Genomic DNA, 17,991 nt, shown 5'->3' with positions numbered 1-17,991 from the left:
TCTTGCTTTATGACAATGCTCGACCACATGTTTCGAAAGCGACTCAGGACCATATCTTTGCGTTAGGCTAGGAACTTCTTCCGCACGCGGCGTATAGCTCAGACATGGCGCCTTCCGATTACTACCTATTCCGGTCGCAGCATCATTTGGCTGATACACATTTCGTGAGATTTGAAGAGATACGAAAATGCATTGATGATTTTATCGCTTCGAAGCCGGTGAGCTTCTATCGTCAAGGAATTTGCAAGCTACCCGAAAGATGGCAAAAGGTCGTTCATACAAACGGGGAATGTTTCGCTGATTAATATTTTTTTGTTTGTTTTTGAATAAAGATTGAATTTTACAAAAAAGCTCAGAACTTTTTTGTACACCTAATATATATCTGTCGAGTTTGTTATTTTGCAGTTTGCAAAATAACGCGGGTCGTCGGCCGTATTTTGTCACGCACGTGATAAGTGCGTGTTGTTGCGCACACAACGGTCGATGTGTTCGGTATTACGGGCGCGCGCGATGGTCGGTGTAGCGGACACGGAGCCCGGTCGTACTTATGCTAGAACGATGCGCGAAAGATGTATCATTACACCTTTAAAACGCTTATGTTTTTAAATTATAATATTACAATTTAAGATTAATGTAGTTGATTAATGTATTTGAAAATAAGTGGGCATAGGCAAAAGATGGCAGACCAATCAAAAGTGGCTTTTTCATGATCAGTCTCTTATTGTAGGGTGCTTTCCATTTAGTGACACAAGTCAACACAAGTATCGCTCTATCTTTCTTGGCTTTCAATTAACAAGGACAAAATGATACTTGTGTCGACTTGTGTCACTAAATGGAAAGCACTTGTAGTGTCTTTAGACGCCAAGCGACAGAGCGGAAGCGGGTGGCAAGGGTACCACACACGCATATAGCTTTCACTTATTATTTATATTGCTAGTAGAGATAGCGCATTTTGACAATGATATCTGTCATGTTGTACATACGTAATCGTTGTAAAAAAAAAAAATAAAAAGATTACAAATGGTAAACGTAAAAGTATTTTTTTCGTATTTTTTTGAGAAGGATATTTTTAACTAATTAAATGTTGAAATAACATAATTATGTAAGCAATTTATTTCATGTCACATGATAATTGCTCATAGTAATGAAGTACATAATTGCGACAAATTAATAGAATTTATTAGAATTTTATATTTAATTAAAATATGAAGAAATTACGTCCGCCCCATGCGCTGTAATATCTAATTCAAGTAAAATTTTAAGAAAGTCGAAATATTGATTATCATAGAAATACTAAAAGACTAATTTTTTACTACTGATACTATCGATCGCCATGTATTTAAAATCTTAAAACCGTTATTCAATTTTCTAGCGGCCTCTATTGTTAATTGGAACATGTTGGCATGAGAAGCTTCTTTTTACGGAAAGATGAGTTATACACGTAATCGAGGCTGCTGATATTCATTGTCAGTACTGAAAATATATAAGCTACGTAACTCACTACCAGTACTGTAATGCCGTTCCGAAATTCATTCCAGTGTGCTGCGATAACACTACGATAGAATAATGACGTCATAAATTTTGTTGTCACTTCCTGCTGCGGCTACTGTAGCTAAAAAGACACAGCAGTCACAGTACAAAATGACGACGTTCGAGAAAGAAGATCTTACTCGATATAAAAACAAATATTCAATATAAAATAATAATAAATAAAGAAGACGCACAAGAAGCATTGTGAGATAAAAATAAAGTTTGATATTTATATTATAGCGGATTCGATCATTCGCACTACCAAGTTTGTATAAACATTATATACGAAATTATTGCTTTAATTGCTTTTCAGGAAAGATCGTGCATCTATCTGATTTTCTATCCCTTTCTAAATTGGCCCTATTAATTCCAATAAAAAAAAAATATATTCCGATGTAATCTAAAATAAATATATTTTAGTAAAATTACAGAAACAATTTATCGTATCTACAAAGAACAAAAGATAAAAATTATAAAAATAATAAAAATTATAAAAATTATAAAAATATACCGAAAACAAGTTTTAAATTCTTTGTTTGTAAATCGAGGTACTATATCTTCTACAACGTATTTTAGGTATAGAATTTGATCTATTTTTCTTTAATATTATTAATATTTCTTCCATTGCATCAGAGTTACTATCAGATTCACCGCTACTTGATTCCATTATATGTGCAATATTATTAATTATAAAAATTTTTTCCATTTTCTTATATTATTATATGACAGCGTCATATGCAATTGTACACAATGCTGTTCAATCCCGTTCCATTTCCACAATTTCACAGTATAGCGAAAGCGGAACGCTTGCATAGCACACTATAATGTTGACAGTACTGCCAGTAAGTTACGGAACGCAGCCATAGTTTAGGTCACGTATATTATAGATTTTCAGTACAGGCAGTGAATATCGGAATGCAACCCGAGATACGTAGTAATTCAATTCAAATCGTTTAATGTTTGTTTTGTCACTCTAATAATGATGCAATGTCATAACTGCCAAAGAATTTATTTTGATGAAGACAAGCTGCAATAACAAAAATAAAGTAAGTATAATTAAATGGCACTAATGGATAGGAGAATAAAAAATTTGACTGTTCCTATAAGATTAAGTTAATTCCCTCAAGTGTCTATAATAATAAAATCTATTCTAAATTTCTAAATTATCGAGATTATTATGTAGATGTGCTGGTATATACGTGTTCAAAGAATTGAGTTTGACTTTATAAAAATCAAACATAAGCATATTTTTAATTGCATTTTTAGCTGTAACACAGAGTACCGTAAAAGAATAATAAATTATTAAAATTTTAATAATTTATTATTCAACTCACTCATAATAAATTTTAATAATTTATTCTTTTACGATACTATATGTTACTATAGTTAAAAATGCAAGAATCTTTTATTGATTGATCAGCGTATCGTCATTGTCATTGCTGTTGTTGCCGCAATCATCGCTGTTGTTGCCATTGCCAAAAAGAAGTTTGAAGATGCAATTTTATCTGCAGCGAAGCAAAGCTTTTACCCTCATTCCATCTCAATGCAAAGCAGCGTTGAAAAGCTATCGCTATCGCTTCCTTCCTTTTCATGAAGCGAAGAAAAGCTAACATTTTATCCTTACTCCACTTCAATGTAAAGCAGCAAAAAGACTTTAAAGCATTTGTGTCAAATGTGCCGTAGCTGAAAAGTTATTGTAATTAAAAAAAAATTAAATTTCTTATTTTGTGTCTTAAAATGAACTATAATAGTACATCGAATATATAGAGCAATATAGATGTATGGCAACCACTGTTACAGTAGAGATTACGGAGGAAACGACGCATAATCGCTGTACTTGCTACGATACATTTATTGAGAAAGAAAAAAATCGTATGAAAAGAAAAAATATTGGGTGGCACCCATTTTCGAAATCATAAATAATCATAAATAAAATCATAAATAATTATAATAATCATTTAATAAAATCATAAACAATCATTTTCCATAATTTAAAAATTGTCTAATATCTGTATCTTTATAATTTCTCTTTCAGTCTTTCATTTCATCGGCAACATTTTTCTAGCGTTACTTCGCTGTTAGTTGGATACTGTCAAACTTTCAGCGTTTTTGCTCAGTAGTTCACTGTATCGAAAATCAATGGAGACGAAGTAAAAGCTGGCTTCGCTGCATGAAATTGAGAGCGGCCATTCCTTTTTCATCGGATTGAAAGTGTACACTGCTAGTATATCCACTTTCAAATTTCGAATTATATAGTTACATCCATTTTCCAACGCTGTGATAAAATTGCATTCTGGTGCGTGTCCGTGTTGTATCCATAACTTATGGATTAAGGATACTACTGTGATCAAAAAAAGATTTATATTGAGATTGATTCATTTAAACTGCGCATTTCGAACAGCGAAGTAATATTTTTTTTTAGATTAGTTGGATTGTTTCTAATCTTTGTCTAAAATTCACATCATTACCTTTCTTAGTCTATAAATAAATGTTTGTGTGATGAGAAAAAGTATTTTCGACGATTTTTAACATGTCGAATTTTGAAGAAAGAATTTGCATAAAATTTTGTTTTCGGAACAAAATTTCGTGTACAGAGTTAAATGAGTCAATTCGGATACTTTTTGATGACAGTAGTATATTTATATAATTATATATTCGCGCGTAATTTTTTTGTTATATTTTAATCTATGTTAATTTATTATGCTGCTATTGTTGTTGTCACGATTGCTACTACTGTCACTGTCAACGCCACTATCACCGCCGCTGTTATTGCTATTGTCATTATTATCGTCACCGCTATTACTGCTGCCGCCACCGTCGCTGCCACCACCATCACTGCTGCCACCGTCGGCGCCACCACCGTCTTATTACTACCACGGCTTCTATCATTGCCACTGCTGCTGCCACCGCCATCCGATGCGTCATTGTCACACCACCGAGCATCTCATTCGATATACGAAATCGTGTTCGCCAACACGATAGCTGCCGAGTTATACTACTGTATGTCGCATACACCCTGTCGTTCATCGCGTTCTCGCGTCTCGCGTTCTTGTGATCAGTAGGCGTGTCGAGGGTGACAACCGTGTATAAGAGCGAATATCACACGACACTGCAAACTCATCGCATCTTGAAAAAGAGATTCTTCGAAGGGGTGAGTTCCTTCGGTAGACTTATTCCAAATAAAATCTCAAGATACAAAAATTAATCAAAATCATCTTTGCAATAGACACATAGAGCATGTACAAGTTATATAGATAATTGTGATTCTATTGATTTATCCGAATAAATGCGATTCTTCTAAGTTTATTTTCGAGTTCTGTTATATTCGTAATTTAAAACACGAAAATCAAGATTTTTGTCTTATTTAATATATTTGTCTTATATAATATATTTGTTTCTATTTTTCAATCTTCTATTTTTCAATCTTGTTTTATGATTCTCAAATTTTCAGTACTCGCAAAATTCAATAATTTACCCATTATAGATGTGATCTGTCAAAAACAATCTTTTAGGAACACACAAATCCATTTTAATATTGTGAAATTTTTAGCTTTTTTCATATTTTTTTAATTATTACGAGTTGTCACAATGAATATGATAGTTTTGATTATATAATTTAATTACTTGAATTTATAACATTAGCTATGTTAATGTCAAATTCTTGTGAAGTATGATCAACATCAATTCTTGAAGTAAACCAAAACTTGAAGAAACCAAAATATGTAAAGACTGCAAAAATTTAATCATCATTTTGCATAGAAACTAGAAACTTTTAAATAAATGCAATATTACAACAGCATTATTTTGAATGAACCAATTTTGAAATCAATATTTATACGAATATGATTAATGAACATTTATGATATTAATAAATATAAAGAGTGATAAAAATTCAATATTAAAGCAATTCATTAAAAATTTTATGAAAAAATGTAAAGATTGATAAATAATTAATTATTGAGATTAATTATTGATAAATTTGACATATTAAACATGGTGATTCCACATTTCAGTTTTTGAATTATCTATTAGAAGTTAGCCCCCCACTTTTAGAAATAACTTATTTTGAGAGTTGTGCTGAATTGTGCTAGGTTTGTGCTACATTGTGCTCGAATTTTAAAACCGTAATGTGAAAAATGTCATAAAAAATGAAAAAAACGACATTTTAGGCTAGCCCCCCACTTTGCGATTTTTTTAATTTTCTCGATTGTGCTAGGTTGTGCTAGGTTGTGCTAACATTGTGCCAAAATATTATCTTTAAAAAATAATAACAATAGAAGTTATGATAAAAAATAGATTTGGGAAAAAAAAATATATAAATGACATTTATTCTTATATCAGTCATCTAAAAAGTATGCAAATGCATATCTAATATATACTCGCTTAGCCCAAATCGGCACAATTATCGGTTTCGTCAGCAGAACGATATGAAGGGCACTTTACTCTTGAGCGCGGTCCTTCGCGCACGCATTTTTTCTTAAAAATTCGGATTTGTAGTTATTGGATGTTCATAATACTGCATATCTGAGTTGTGCTAGCCTAGCACAAGTTGGCACAACCGTCGATATGAAGGCAGTATTATGAACATTCAATAACTACAAACCCGAGTTTTTAACAAAACATGCATGCGCGAAGGGCTGCGCTCAAGAATAAAGTACCCTTTATATCGTTGTGCTGACGAAAGTTATGGTTGTGCCAACTTGTGCTAGGCTAGCACAACTCAGATATGCAGTATTATGAATATCCAATAATTACAAACCCGAGTTTTTAACAAAAAATGCGTGCGCGAAGGGCCGCGCTCAAGAGTAAAGTACCCTTTATATCGTTGTGCTGACGAAAGTTATGGTTGTGCCAACTTGTGCTAGGCTAGCACAACTCAGATATGCAGTATTATGAATATCCAATAATTACAAACCCGAGTTTTTAACAAAAAATGCGTGCGCGAAGGGCCGCGCTCAAGAGTAAAGTACCCTTTATATCGTTGTGCTGACGAAAGTTATGGTTGTGCCAACTTATGCTAGGCTAGCACAACTCAGATATGCAGTATTATAAATATCCAATAATTACAAACCCGAGTTTTTAACAAAAAATGCGTGCGCGAAGGGCCGCGATCAAGAGTAAAGTACCCTTCATATCGTTGTGCTGACGAAAGTTATGGTTGTGCCAACTTGTGCTAGGCTAGCACAACTCAGATATGCAGTATTATGAATATCCAATAACTACAAACCCGAGTTTTTAACAAAAAATGCATGCGCGAAGGGCCGCGATCAAGAGTAAAGTACCCTTCATATCGTTGTGCTGACGAAAGTTATGGTTGTGCCAACTTGTGCTAGGCTAGCACAACTCAGATATGCAGTATTATGAATATCCAATAACTACAAACCCGAGTTTTTAACAAAAAATGCATGCGCGAAGGGCCGCGATCAAGAGTAAAGTACCCTTCATATCGTTGTGCTGACGAAAGTTATGGTTGTGCCAACTTATGCTAGGCTAGCACAATTCAGATATGCAGTATTATGAACATCCAATAACTACAAATCCGAATTTTTAAGAAAAAATGCGTGCGCGAAGGACCGCGCTCAAGAGTAAAATGCCCTTCATATCGTTCTGCTGACGAAACCGATAATTGTGCCGATTTGTGCTAAGCGAGTATATATTAGATATGCATTTGCATACTCTTTAGATGATATAAGAATAAATGTCATTTATATATTTTTTTTTCCAAATCTATTTTTTATCATAACTTCTATTGTTATTATTTTTTAAAGATAATATTTTGGCACAATGTTAGCACAACCTAGCACAACCTAGCACAACCTAGCACAATCGAGAAAATTAAAAAAATCGCAAAGTGGGAGGCTAGCCTAAAATGTCGTTTTTTTCATTTTTTATGACATTTTTCACATTACGGTTTTAAAATTCGAGCACAATGTAGCACAAACCTAGCACAATTCAGCACAACTCTCAAAATAAGTTATTTCTAAAAGTGGGGGGCTAACTTCTAATAGGTTTTTGAATTTATTATAAATCCCTTTTTCCTTAGCTCCTTATATTTATTATATACTTATTCTTATTTTCTTTATATTTCCAGATTTCTTCTTTATTTTTTTTCTTTAGCTTTAGCTTTAATTTTTTTGTTTGCATTTTACATTGTTTGAATAATTTATGATTATTTTTTTCTTTCTTATGTTTTTTATATATGTACATTAAAATATCTAGATTAAATTTTTTTAAAGGATTTAAAGGATTTGCTATTTTGTGACTACATCATGACACAATGTTACTATTATTATTAATTATTATTAATTTTGTTAAATTTGGTATATTTATGTAATTAAGCAACACTTTTGTACGCACACATATACATACATGATACACAGTATTCACGCATATACATATACACATGCACACACTAAAAGTCCTGCATACATCAGAAAACGTACATTTAAAAAAAATTCATAAATATTCATTATAAATATTTGATTATACATACATTTCATTGAATATAAAATATAGATTGCTAGATCTATTAAAGAAAATTAATGTTTAAGATAAAAAATACTCTATTAACTTATTTTACTATCCTTCCCTAAATGTATAGGTGCGATTCTGATTTTATAATGTTCTCTTTTATTATTTTAATTTCATCTCTGTGCTGTTCTATAATACATGTGTTTTAAACTATTTCTTTTTTTAATTGCTTAAGTTATTAACGAATAAAATTTAGCTGAGTGAGCGCTATTTTGTAAATTTTCAACAGACATTTATCTGTGAACTGTTGCGTGTGAGAATAGAATAACATTTTATCATAATTATCATTTTTATTCATGATGTAATAAATGGGCAAATGAGAATCAGCGCTGTTTACGGTGCGCAATTGATCTTTATTACAATTTAAAAATATATAACATACGTTTCGGCTCTAGTTTGAGTCATCCTCAGTGTATACAAAGATAAAGATAAGATATCTGCTCATCCGACGTGCTCATTAACGTTAATTTCTCGAATTATTATGACTCGAATTATTATGATCACACAGCCATGTCATCTTTAAAGAGATAGGACAGTCTTTAAGGGTTGTCAATTATCGAATGAACACGGCTCACATTAAACCGAACAAAGCACGCGCAGGAGTGCGGCGCGGTTCGCATTTTTATTCACTTTGCTGTCGCTAATAGTTACATTGTTATCCGTTATATATTGTTGATTATTTCTGTACTGAAGTAGAAAGATTTGGAAATACACAAAAAATCATTCTAAATGAATATTGATAAAGCTATAAAATCTGAATCAACCTAAATGCGAATTTTAGTTTTTAATTCGGATATGACTTGTAAATTATTAAGAATTTATAAGAATTAATATGAATTAATGAATAATTTGATCAATAATTAATTTATATAAATAAATATTTTATAATTAATTTTGAAAATGCCAGATATAAAACTTATATTCTTTAACTTTGATCTTTTTACTTCTTATAAATAGAGATCTATACTGACCCTGTTTGTCACAAAAAAGTCTTAGCAATCTATAAATGTAGTAAAAAGTTTCCTATCTATATTTAATAAGTTCGAACAAAACATCTTGTAATATTTCATGCCGTACATCTGTGTGCGCACATGCGGACACGATATGTTTTAGAATTCGCACACACAATTACAGAGCATTATTCCAAAATAACAAATAAATCGTAAAACTCTGAACTATTTTTTTTTTGATTGCTTAATAAATTATTAATGAATAAAATTTAGCTGAGTGAGCGCTATTTCTTAGATTTTTAATAGACATTCATCTGTGAATGTGTTGCGTGTAAGAATAGAATAACATTTTATCACAATTATCATTTTTGTTCACTTTGCTGTCGCTAATGATTATATTATTATCCATTGTATATTTAACTTTGCATGCAAATTTAATTTTTATTTTTTTTCGCGTTAAAAATTAGGGTTAATGATTTGAACTAGATAATAAATTACCTGAATATCCGCTCATTATTCACAATAATCCTGGAAATAACATAAACTTCACGCGCCCCTTTTCTTGTTTATGTAAAAGAAAGAAAGAATTTTATTTACAAAAATTTTCATCTACAAAAGTCTTTTTAGTAATAAATTTCATTGGTACAAAAAATGTGATATGAAGAACGCCAACTTCTAATTTAATAAAATAAAAAGAACTGTACAGTGAAATACATTTTATTTTGTAGTTCATTTTTATTTGAAAAGTCATTTTATTATTTCTACAAAAAACATGAAATATAAAAAAATTGGCACAAACTTTTAATTATATAAAGTAGAAAAGAAATTTTGCAAAGGTGAAAAAAGTTGTTATTAATCAAAAATTAATGTCAATTTGTAATTGCCAAAAAAATTTTATTGAATTATTGTACTTGTGTTTATATAAAAAAAAATTTATCAATAAATATTAAAACACATGCATTCATACTGGATAATATTCTAATAAAATAAACTCTTAAGTTTCTTGCATTATTTATGTAAAAAATGTTTCATTAATTAATAATTAATTATATATTTCATTAATTTTATTTAGTTAATATTTAATTTAAAAAAATAAGTTAAAAATAAAAAATCTTAAAATGTATTAAATTTTAATTCAAACTGTTTTCTATTTGTCTATTACATAGTTCAATGTTATAATTAAAACTAATTTTAATGCGACTCGGGCGCGCCAAGTTTTTATACGTCGTTTTTTTTTCTTACACATCAAATTTTCTTTTATATTTTACTTTTATATAAACACAAGTATAATAATTCAATAAAATTTTTTTGGTAACTACAAATTGACATTAATTTTGGATTGATAATATCTTTTTTCACCTTTGCAAAATTTCTTTTCTACTTTATATAATTAAAAGCTTGTACCAATTTTTATATCATGTTTTTTATAGAAATAATGAAACTTTTCAAATAAAAATCAACTACAAAATAAAATGTATTTCACTGTAAAGTCTTTTTATTTTATTAAATTAGAAATTAGCGCCAATTCTTTATATCACATCTTTTATGATATAAAATAACTAATATAAAACTAATATAAACTTAATATAAAACTAATATAAAATTTATTACTAAAAAGACTTTTGTAGATGGAAATTTTTGTATAAAATTCTTTCTTCCTTTTACATAAACAAGAAAAGGGGTGAACTTGGCGTCATTTTTTATCTTTTTTAAAAGATAATTTTATTAGGATAATACTTATTTTTTTAGTAACTAATAATATCTATTATTTAACATATTTGAAACAATTTCACTTTATATATATTAGAAAGAACATACAATCAGTAATTATTTTTTAATAACCTTTTGTAAGAAAATATATACACAATTTTTGCTCCTCTAAGCCATTTTTTTTTTATTAATTTGCGCATCATCAATGTCTATCCGTCTAATTAAGATCATCTAGTTTCCGCCATGGTAACAGACAAATAGAAAACAGAAAACAAATAGAAAATTGGAACATACCCCGATAGCAAAATCTGCAGAAACAGATTTTGAGCAGAGTCTGCTACCAATATTTGATGGCAAAAAAACAACAAATTGCACACAGAGTCTGTAATATCTGATGTTGGGAACAAACTGCCCTTAAAAATAGGATAAAACCTGCTGATATGTTATGTCAGCAGATTGCTAGAAAAAATCGAGCAAAGCCTGTTACCACCGTTTGATAGCAAAAAGGTAACAAATTGCACCCAGAGTCTGTAATATCTGATGATGTGAGCAAACTATCCTCAAAAATATGACAAAGCTTGCCAACATGCTATGCCAGTAGCTAACAAAAACCGAGCAGAACCTGTTACCAATGTTTGATGGCAAAAAGGCAACAAATTGCACACAGAGTCTGTAATATTTGACAATGTGAGCAAACTCTTCTCAAAAATATGATAAAGCTTGCTGACATACTATACCAACAGATTGGCAGTAAAAACCGAGCAGAATCTGTCATTACGCATATTTAAACATAATAATTGGAAAAACTATCGTTAGATGGCATCCGTTTCTCGCCTGCAAAATTTATCAAACTTTCTATATAAGCGAAATTATAATCAAAATTTAAACATGCATTTATTATTTTTATGTATATGTTTGATGCAAAACGTAATCGTCCAACAAGAATGTTAGGACAAACTCTGCTCGGTTTCTGCCGCCAATCTTCTGGCATAGCATGTCAGCAGGCTTTGTCGACAAATCCCGAATCTAACGCGGACACAGATGGCTATGGATTTGTAATATTTGATCGAATTTGTTGCCAATTTGCTAGCAAATTGCTAGCATTTTGTTTCCTGGGTAAATAATAGTGCAAAGAAATATTTTTCTGGCTGTGTATGAACGTCATATCTGTAATGATTAACTAAATGTTTACGTTGCCGTCGTTTAAGATAATAATTTCTTCCTATTTTACGATATTCAATATCTTCATTTAATTTTTATGGTATCATACCATTGCACAAATTCATAAAGTGATGTATATTCTATTTCTTCCAGTCTATTTGGATAATGATCATCTATTATAGACGGACAAAATATATCCGTAGATTCAGTGTCAAGAATTTCAATATTCTTGCAACGTTTCAATTTTTTGGATCGTATCTGATTAACATCTAACCATTTAATAGTTGTATTTCGATCAGTTCCATCTAAAAGAATACCTAATAATATATTGACAGCTTCAAGAGCTTCGCATTCTCTATTATTCGTAAATCGCATAGCAATATTCCAAAGATAGATAACTTGCTAATGATTTATTTTTATTATTTTTGCAGTTAAGAATAGGTTCAGACAACTCATATTTTCCTGCTTTATTCATATATTTAGTAATCTATCAGATTAGAAGAGACTACTTTTTATCAATAAATTGAATATCCATGTTTCCTTTCAACGCAGTAAGAAGAACAGGATCGTAATTATTAATGTTAATTTCTTCATCTGTTCTGGGAATATCGTATAGTTTACTTCTGCATTTTGTTTTCTACCTGCTATGGAACTTACGACATCTCATATATGTAATGTTTCTGTAACAGAACAAGGAAATCCGAAACGACATTTACGAATAATTTTATGTCCTACTTTTTTAGAACGGAGACAATAATTATTATGCACATGTCATTGATGTGTATTACAATAACATGTCTGTATAATAATAGAGAAATAGTTTTATTTGGTATTTTACAATTTATATATTGTAAAATAAATTTCGAAATGTCTTCATTAGAAGATTCTCCAAAAATCGGCGCATTTTTTATTCAAATTAATATATGAAAATATTGTATTCCTCTTTCTTGATATTTTTGTCGCCAGAAATAATTCACATCTTCTTCAATCGAATGATCTTTTGGATAAATAAAATCAAGCATTGCATGGAATTTATTATCCAGAAATCTTGATGTTGATATTGGATCTGCAGCAACAAGTGCACTAATAGATAATGATGTAGGGAAATTACTCTTTTTATTTACTTCACGAAGATACTCGCTTAAATTTTCCCATAACCATTCGCTCAGACTTAGTGTTAAAACAAAATTGCAGGACCATAATGTTGGGTCATGCAATTTAAATCACTTCTCAGTTTACGCCAATATTGTTCCGCATTTCTCAAAGCAGAAAATATTGTACTCAAATTAGATTCCAAGAATTCTTTTGACATTGCTTCTAAATATTCTCCAGCTGTATAACGAAGACGTGGAGTTAGTTACATTCATTTTATGATAAATTCCACGATTTAGTTGAATATTTGCATTATTTAATAAATAAAATAAGTACTATTGATTTAATCTATATTGAGAGTATTTTGATGTCAAGCGACATTTAATAAATTCACGTTCATTAAGTTTAATCGATCTGGTTCCCATTATGTTGCCATTATATTAAATGGAATAACAAATTAATATCATTTTGATATATCTATCTATATATCTATCTATCTATCATTATGACACACACACACACACACACACACACACACACACGCGCGCGCGCGCGCGCGCGCACACACACACACACACACACACACACACACATCTCTTAAATCATGATTGTAGATAAGAATGCTATCAATACATTTAAATAAATATATTTATATAATTGGGTACATTTTGATATAAATTAATTTTAGTCAATATTTTCTTATAATTTAATGTAAAATTATTTATTTTGGTGGACCGATTTGACTATTTCTTCAATGTTAAATTATATATTACAGTATTACTTACTATTATATGTGACAAACGTTATATTTTATATTTTATTAATCAATACATACAACTTCATATGAAGGACATCTGTCAAAGACATATCAAATAAAAAAAATGAGCACTACAAGAGTTATCATACAGAGACGTTCATTAACGCTTCTTGTGACAGAAAAAAGAAAGCTACGGTCGACGACGACCAAGACATTTCTTAAAATTTATCAATTTAAACTTTGCGATATCTCAGTTTGTAGAACTCGAAGAAAAAAAATAAAAACATTTTTCTTATATAATTTGATACTCAGCTATCGATTAAGTGTAGTTAAAACTCGAGTCAGTCGTTGCTGAGATATAGAAATGTAGATCGAGTACATCCCGAGGTCTCGCGTAAATAGAGCCATGGGCGTTTCGCCGCCGTTCTACGCGAACTTCACTGCGCGTGAACACATCAAAACATCACCCGTGTCACTTGATACTCTGGTAATATGATCTGGATATTCGTATTAGTTTTGTTTATCGATTATCCGTATTGCATCTTAGCCACGAGGGTAGTCTGAAAAGTTTTGAGCCTTAACATGAAGATGACGTTAAAACGTCAAAACCATTCTAGTTCCTACAATAGTATATGCTTTGAAAGACTTTTGTGAAAATTTCAACCATTTTGGACGCTCAGTTGTTGTTTGACAGTCGTTTGTGTCAGTCGATGTCAGTGTTTTTGTAAAAATGGAAAAAATTGAATATCGTGCCGTGATTAAATTCTTACATTTGAAAGGCAATACGCCTGCGCAAATTAAAATCGAGTTGGACGCTGTTTACGGGGACTCTGTTCTATCATTTGCCACCGTAAAAAGATGGGCAGCTGAATTTAAACGTGGTCGTACCAACTTGGTTGATGATGAGCGTTCGGGACGGCCAAAAACTGCGACCACCGCTGATAACATCGAAAATGTTCACCAAATGGTACTGGACGACCGTCGAATCAAGGTTAGAGAGATAGCAGAGAGGCTATGGGTATATCGAAAGAACGCGTTTGTCATATATTGACTGAAGAATTGGATATGCATAAGCTATCCGCGCGTTGGGTGCCGCGCTTGCTCACTTTGAACCAAAAACGAATTCGAATGAACATTTCCAAGGCCCTGTTGGAGCAGTTCAAGCAAAACGAGTCAGATTTTTTGCGTCGATTCATAACTGTAGCTGAAACTTGGATCCATCACTATACTCCAGAGACAAAAGAACAGTCAAAACAGTGGACTGCAAAGGGTGAACCTGCTCCGAAAAAGATGAAGACGGTTCCATCAGCTGGGAAGGTAATGGCGAGCTGTTTTTTGGGATAGTCGGAATTGTGTGTATCGACTATCTTGAAAAAGGTAAAACAATAACGGGAGCGTATTACGCATCATTACTTGATAAGCTGAAGGCAGAAATTGCAAAAAAACGGCCGCATTTGAAGAAGAAGAAAGTGCTGTTCCATCAAGACAACGCACCTGCTCACACTTCGGCGGTCGCCATGGCCAAAATTCACGAACTGCACTTCGCATTGGTTGACCACCCACCGTATTCACCAGATCTGGCCCCCAACGACTTTTTCCTGTTTCCTAAACTTAAAGTTTCGCTTGGAGGACAGAGATTTTCATCGAACGAGGAAGTCATCGCATACGTAAACGCCTATTTTACGGAGCAAGACGCCAACTACTATTTGGAGGGGTTTAAGAGGTTAGAGTATCGGGAAAAATGTATCGATTTAAAAGGAGATTATGTTGAAAAATAAAACTATATTTGACCGAAAAAATACTTGTTTCTATGTATTTTAGGCTCAAAACTTTTCAGACTACCCTTGTAGTATTTAAATGAAGTGCGCATAATTTGATTTTTACATAACCAAATTATAATTGGAATGATAGCTTGTCAACCACATGTAAGCTGCTACGTCGAAAATTAATTGTATTATATCGTATTGCAGAACCAAAAATAAAAAAAAATATAAAAAATTATAGAAAATTATAAGTTTATTTATTAAGATAAATAAACATTTAATTAAAAAATACAGCTATATCATCCATTTTTTGCAATAATGCGTTGCAATAATCACTATTTGTATTATTCAAATAACGAAAAATTATATGTAACATTTACATGTAATATATAATATTTTAATATTTATATAGCAAAATTATATATGATTATAGCTGTACAATTATACTAGAAAGAAATCTAGTACAATTGTACTAAATTATAATTATATTATAATTATTATATCATTATTATATCATTATAATATAATTATAATATAATATAATATAATATAATATAATATAATAATAATATAATTATATTATATTAAAATAATTATATTATAATTATACTATAATTGTATTATAATGATATAATTATAATATTAATATTATTATATTACAATAATTATTTATGTAACATTACTGTTATGACTATCTTTTCATAATAATAGTATGGATTTGGTAATGACATTATATTCTCTTACAATATATCATAAAAATAACATGCGAAAATACGCGATATTTTATTCATTTCATTATATAATGACGAATGATGTAATGAAAAATAAATCTTCATTGCTGCATTACTTTTATTTAACTTTTATGCGTTTTTTCAATGAGTAATGAGTAACGATTCGAATTTTCAAAAGCGCTTTTTCCAACCCTGACATTACTATTGCTGTTATGAAGAAACGTTAAAAAAAAGTTATTACTGAATTGTTATCATAAAAAAACAAAAGTAACAGTAACAATATTACAAATAATGCGTTACTTTCCAATTCTAAATTTCAAGAGACACGTATGAAATATACATGAATCAGTATTATCAGTTATATAACATTTATAGTAACGGACACGATAAATATAAAAATATTTTTCAGATATGTTACCATAAACATACTTATTACTCATTAGTAATACTCATTACTTATTGAAAAAATGCATAAAAGTTAAATAAAAATAATGCAACAATGAAGATTTACTTTTTATTACATTATTCATCATTACATAATAAATAAAATATCGCGTATTTTCGCATGTTATTTTTACGATATATTATAAGAGAATATAATGTCATTACCAAATCCATACTATTATCATGAAAAGTCATAACGGTAATGTTACGCAAGTAATTATTGTAATACAGTAATATTTATATATAAATAATAGTAATATTTATATATAAAAAACTATATGAGTGCGTGCGTGCGTGCGTGCGTGCGTGCGTGCGTGCGTGCGTGCGTGCGTGCGTGCGTGCGTGCGTGCGTATGTGTGTGCAGATCAGCAAATCAGCAGATGTATCACCATGAAGAACAGATTGCTTAAGATGATTTGCCGAAGAGGCGGCAATACTTTATATTGGACCACATACAAACACGCACGCGCACGCGCGCGCGCACTCATGCACACATAATGTGCAAATTTCAACTGTGCATCTTCTCGTGGTGCACACGGATAACACGAGTTTCAGCAGTAGTTAATCAAAATCTTGCATAATACACAGTTTAGAACGTGTGTGAAAAACGATTTCGAGAAAAATTTGTATAAATTGATGAATAATGCGGCATTCGAAAACGATGGGAAATGTTCCAAATCATATCGATGTAAAACTAGTAACGAAATGGGACAGACGGTATGTGGAGGCAATAATCGCGAAACCAAATTTCCACAGTCGCAGCGTCTTTGTGAAAATTTAATCGTCGTTGAACTGCGTAAACTCGAGATGAAGTTCAACAAACGGATTTACGCAGGTACGTATATCGACATATCGAAAATCTATTTGTATGAATTTCATTACGAGTATATGTTACCCTTGTATTGCGACAAAGATTATGTACATCGACACAGATAGTCTCATATATCACATCGAATACGACGATGTTTACGAGACGATAAAACGCGATATCGCTGGATTCGACTGAAGATAGATTATCTGACAACGCGTATTGTATGCTCTCGCGAATAAAAAAGTACTCGGCCTGAAGAGCGAAAATAACGGTATGATTGTAACAAACCTCCATTCTTTTTTATTTAAATAATAGTTTTCCACCGATCATTCTTTTAGGTGCCGGCGAGAAGCACTCCCACCGCCGGAAAATTCACGTGGACTATCGAACGTATCACAAGCGAGCGAAGTCATACAGTACGCATCGTTCACGTGCCAACGAATGTATACTCGGACCCTGCGACCGCCGCGTCACCGAACTAAAAGAGACGGTTACCGTGAAAACATATCAG

The 17,991-nt window shown here is 31.2% G+C and overlaps 1 protein-coding gene across 1 annotated transcript in view; it reads left to right on the top strand.

Annotated features, from left to right (window-relative positions):
* Positions 1-4,387: 4,387 nt before the first annotated feature.
* The window catches only part of LOC105427296 (chromatin assembly factor 1, p105 subunit), a 798,730-nt gene continuing 785,126 nt past the window's right edge, over positions 4,388-17,991 (top strand). Inside the window, exon 1 of the mRNA XM_089078296.1 lies at positions 4,388-4,681. The gene's annotated coding sequence lies outside the window, so the exon portion shown is untranslated. The remainder of the gene's footprint in view (positions 4,682-17,991) is intronic.

This window comes from Pogonomyrmex barbatus, unplaced genomic scaffold (assembly GCF_055798465.1).
Source record: "Pogonomyrmex barbatus isolate J1 unplaced genomic scaffold, ASM5579846v1 scaffold22, whole genome shotgun sequence".
Lineage (NCBI taxonomy): Eukaryota > Metazoa > Arthropoda > Insecta > Hymenoptera > Formicidae > Pogonomyrmex > Pogonomyrmex barbatus.
This window is presented reverse-complemented; position numbering and strand designations above follow the sequence as displayed.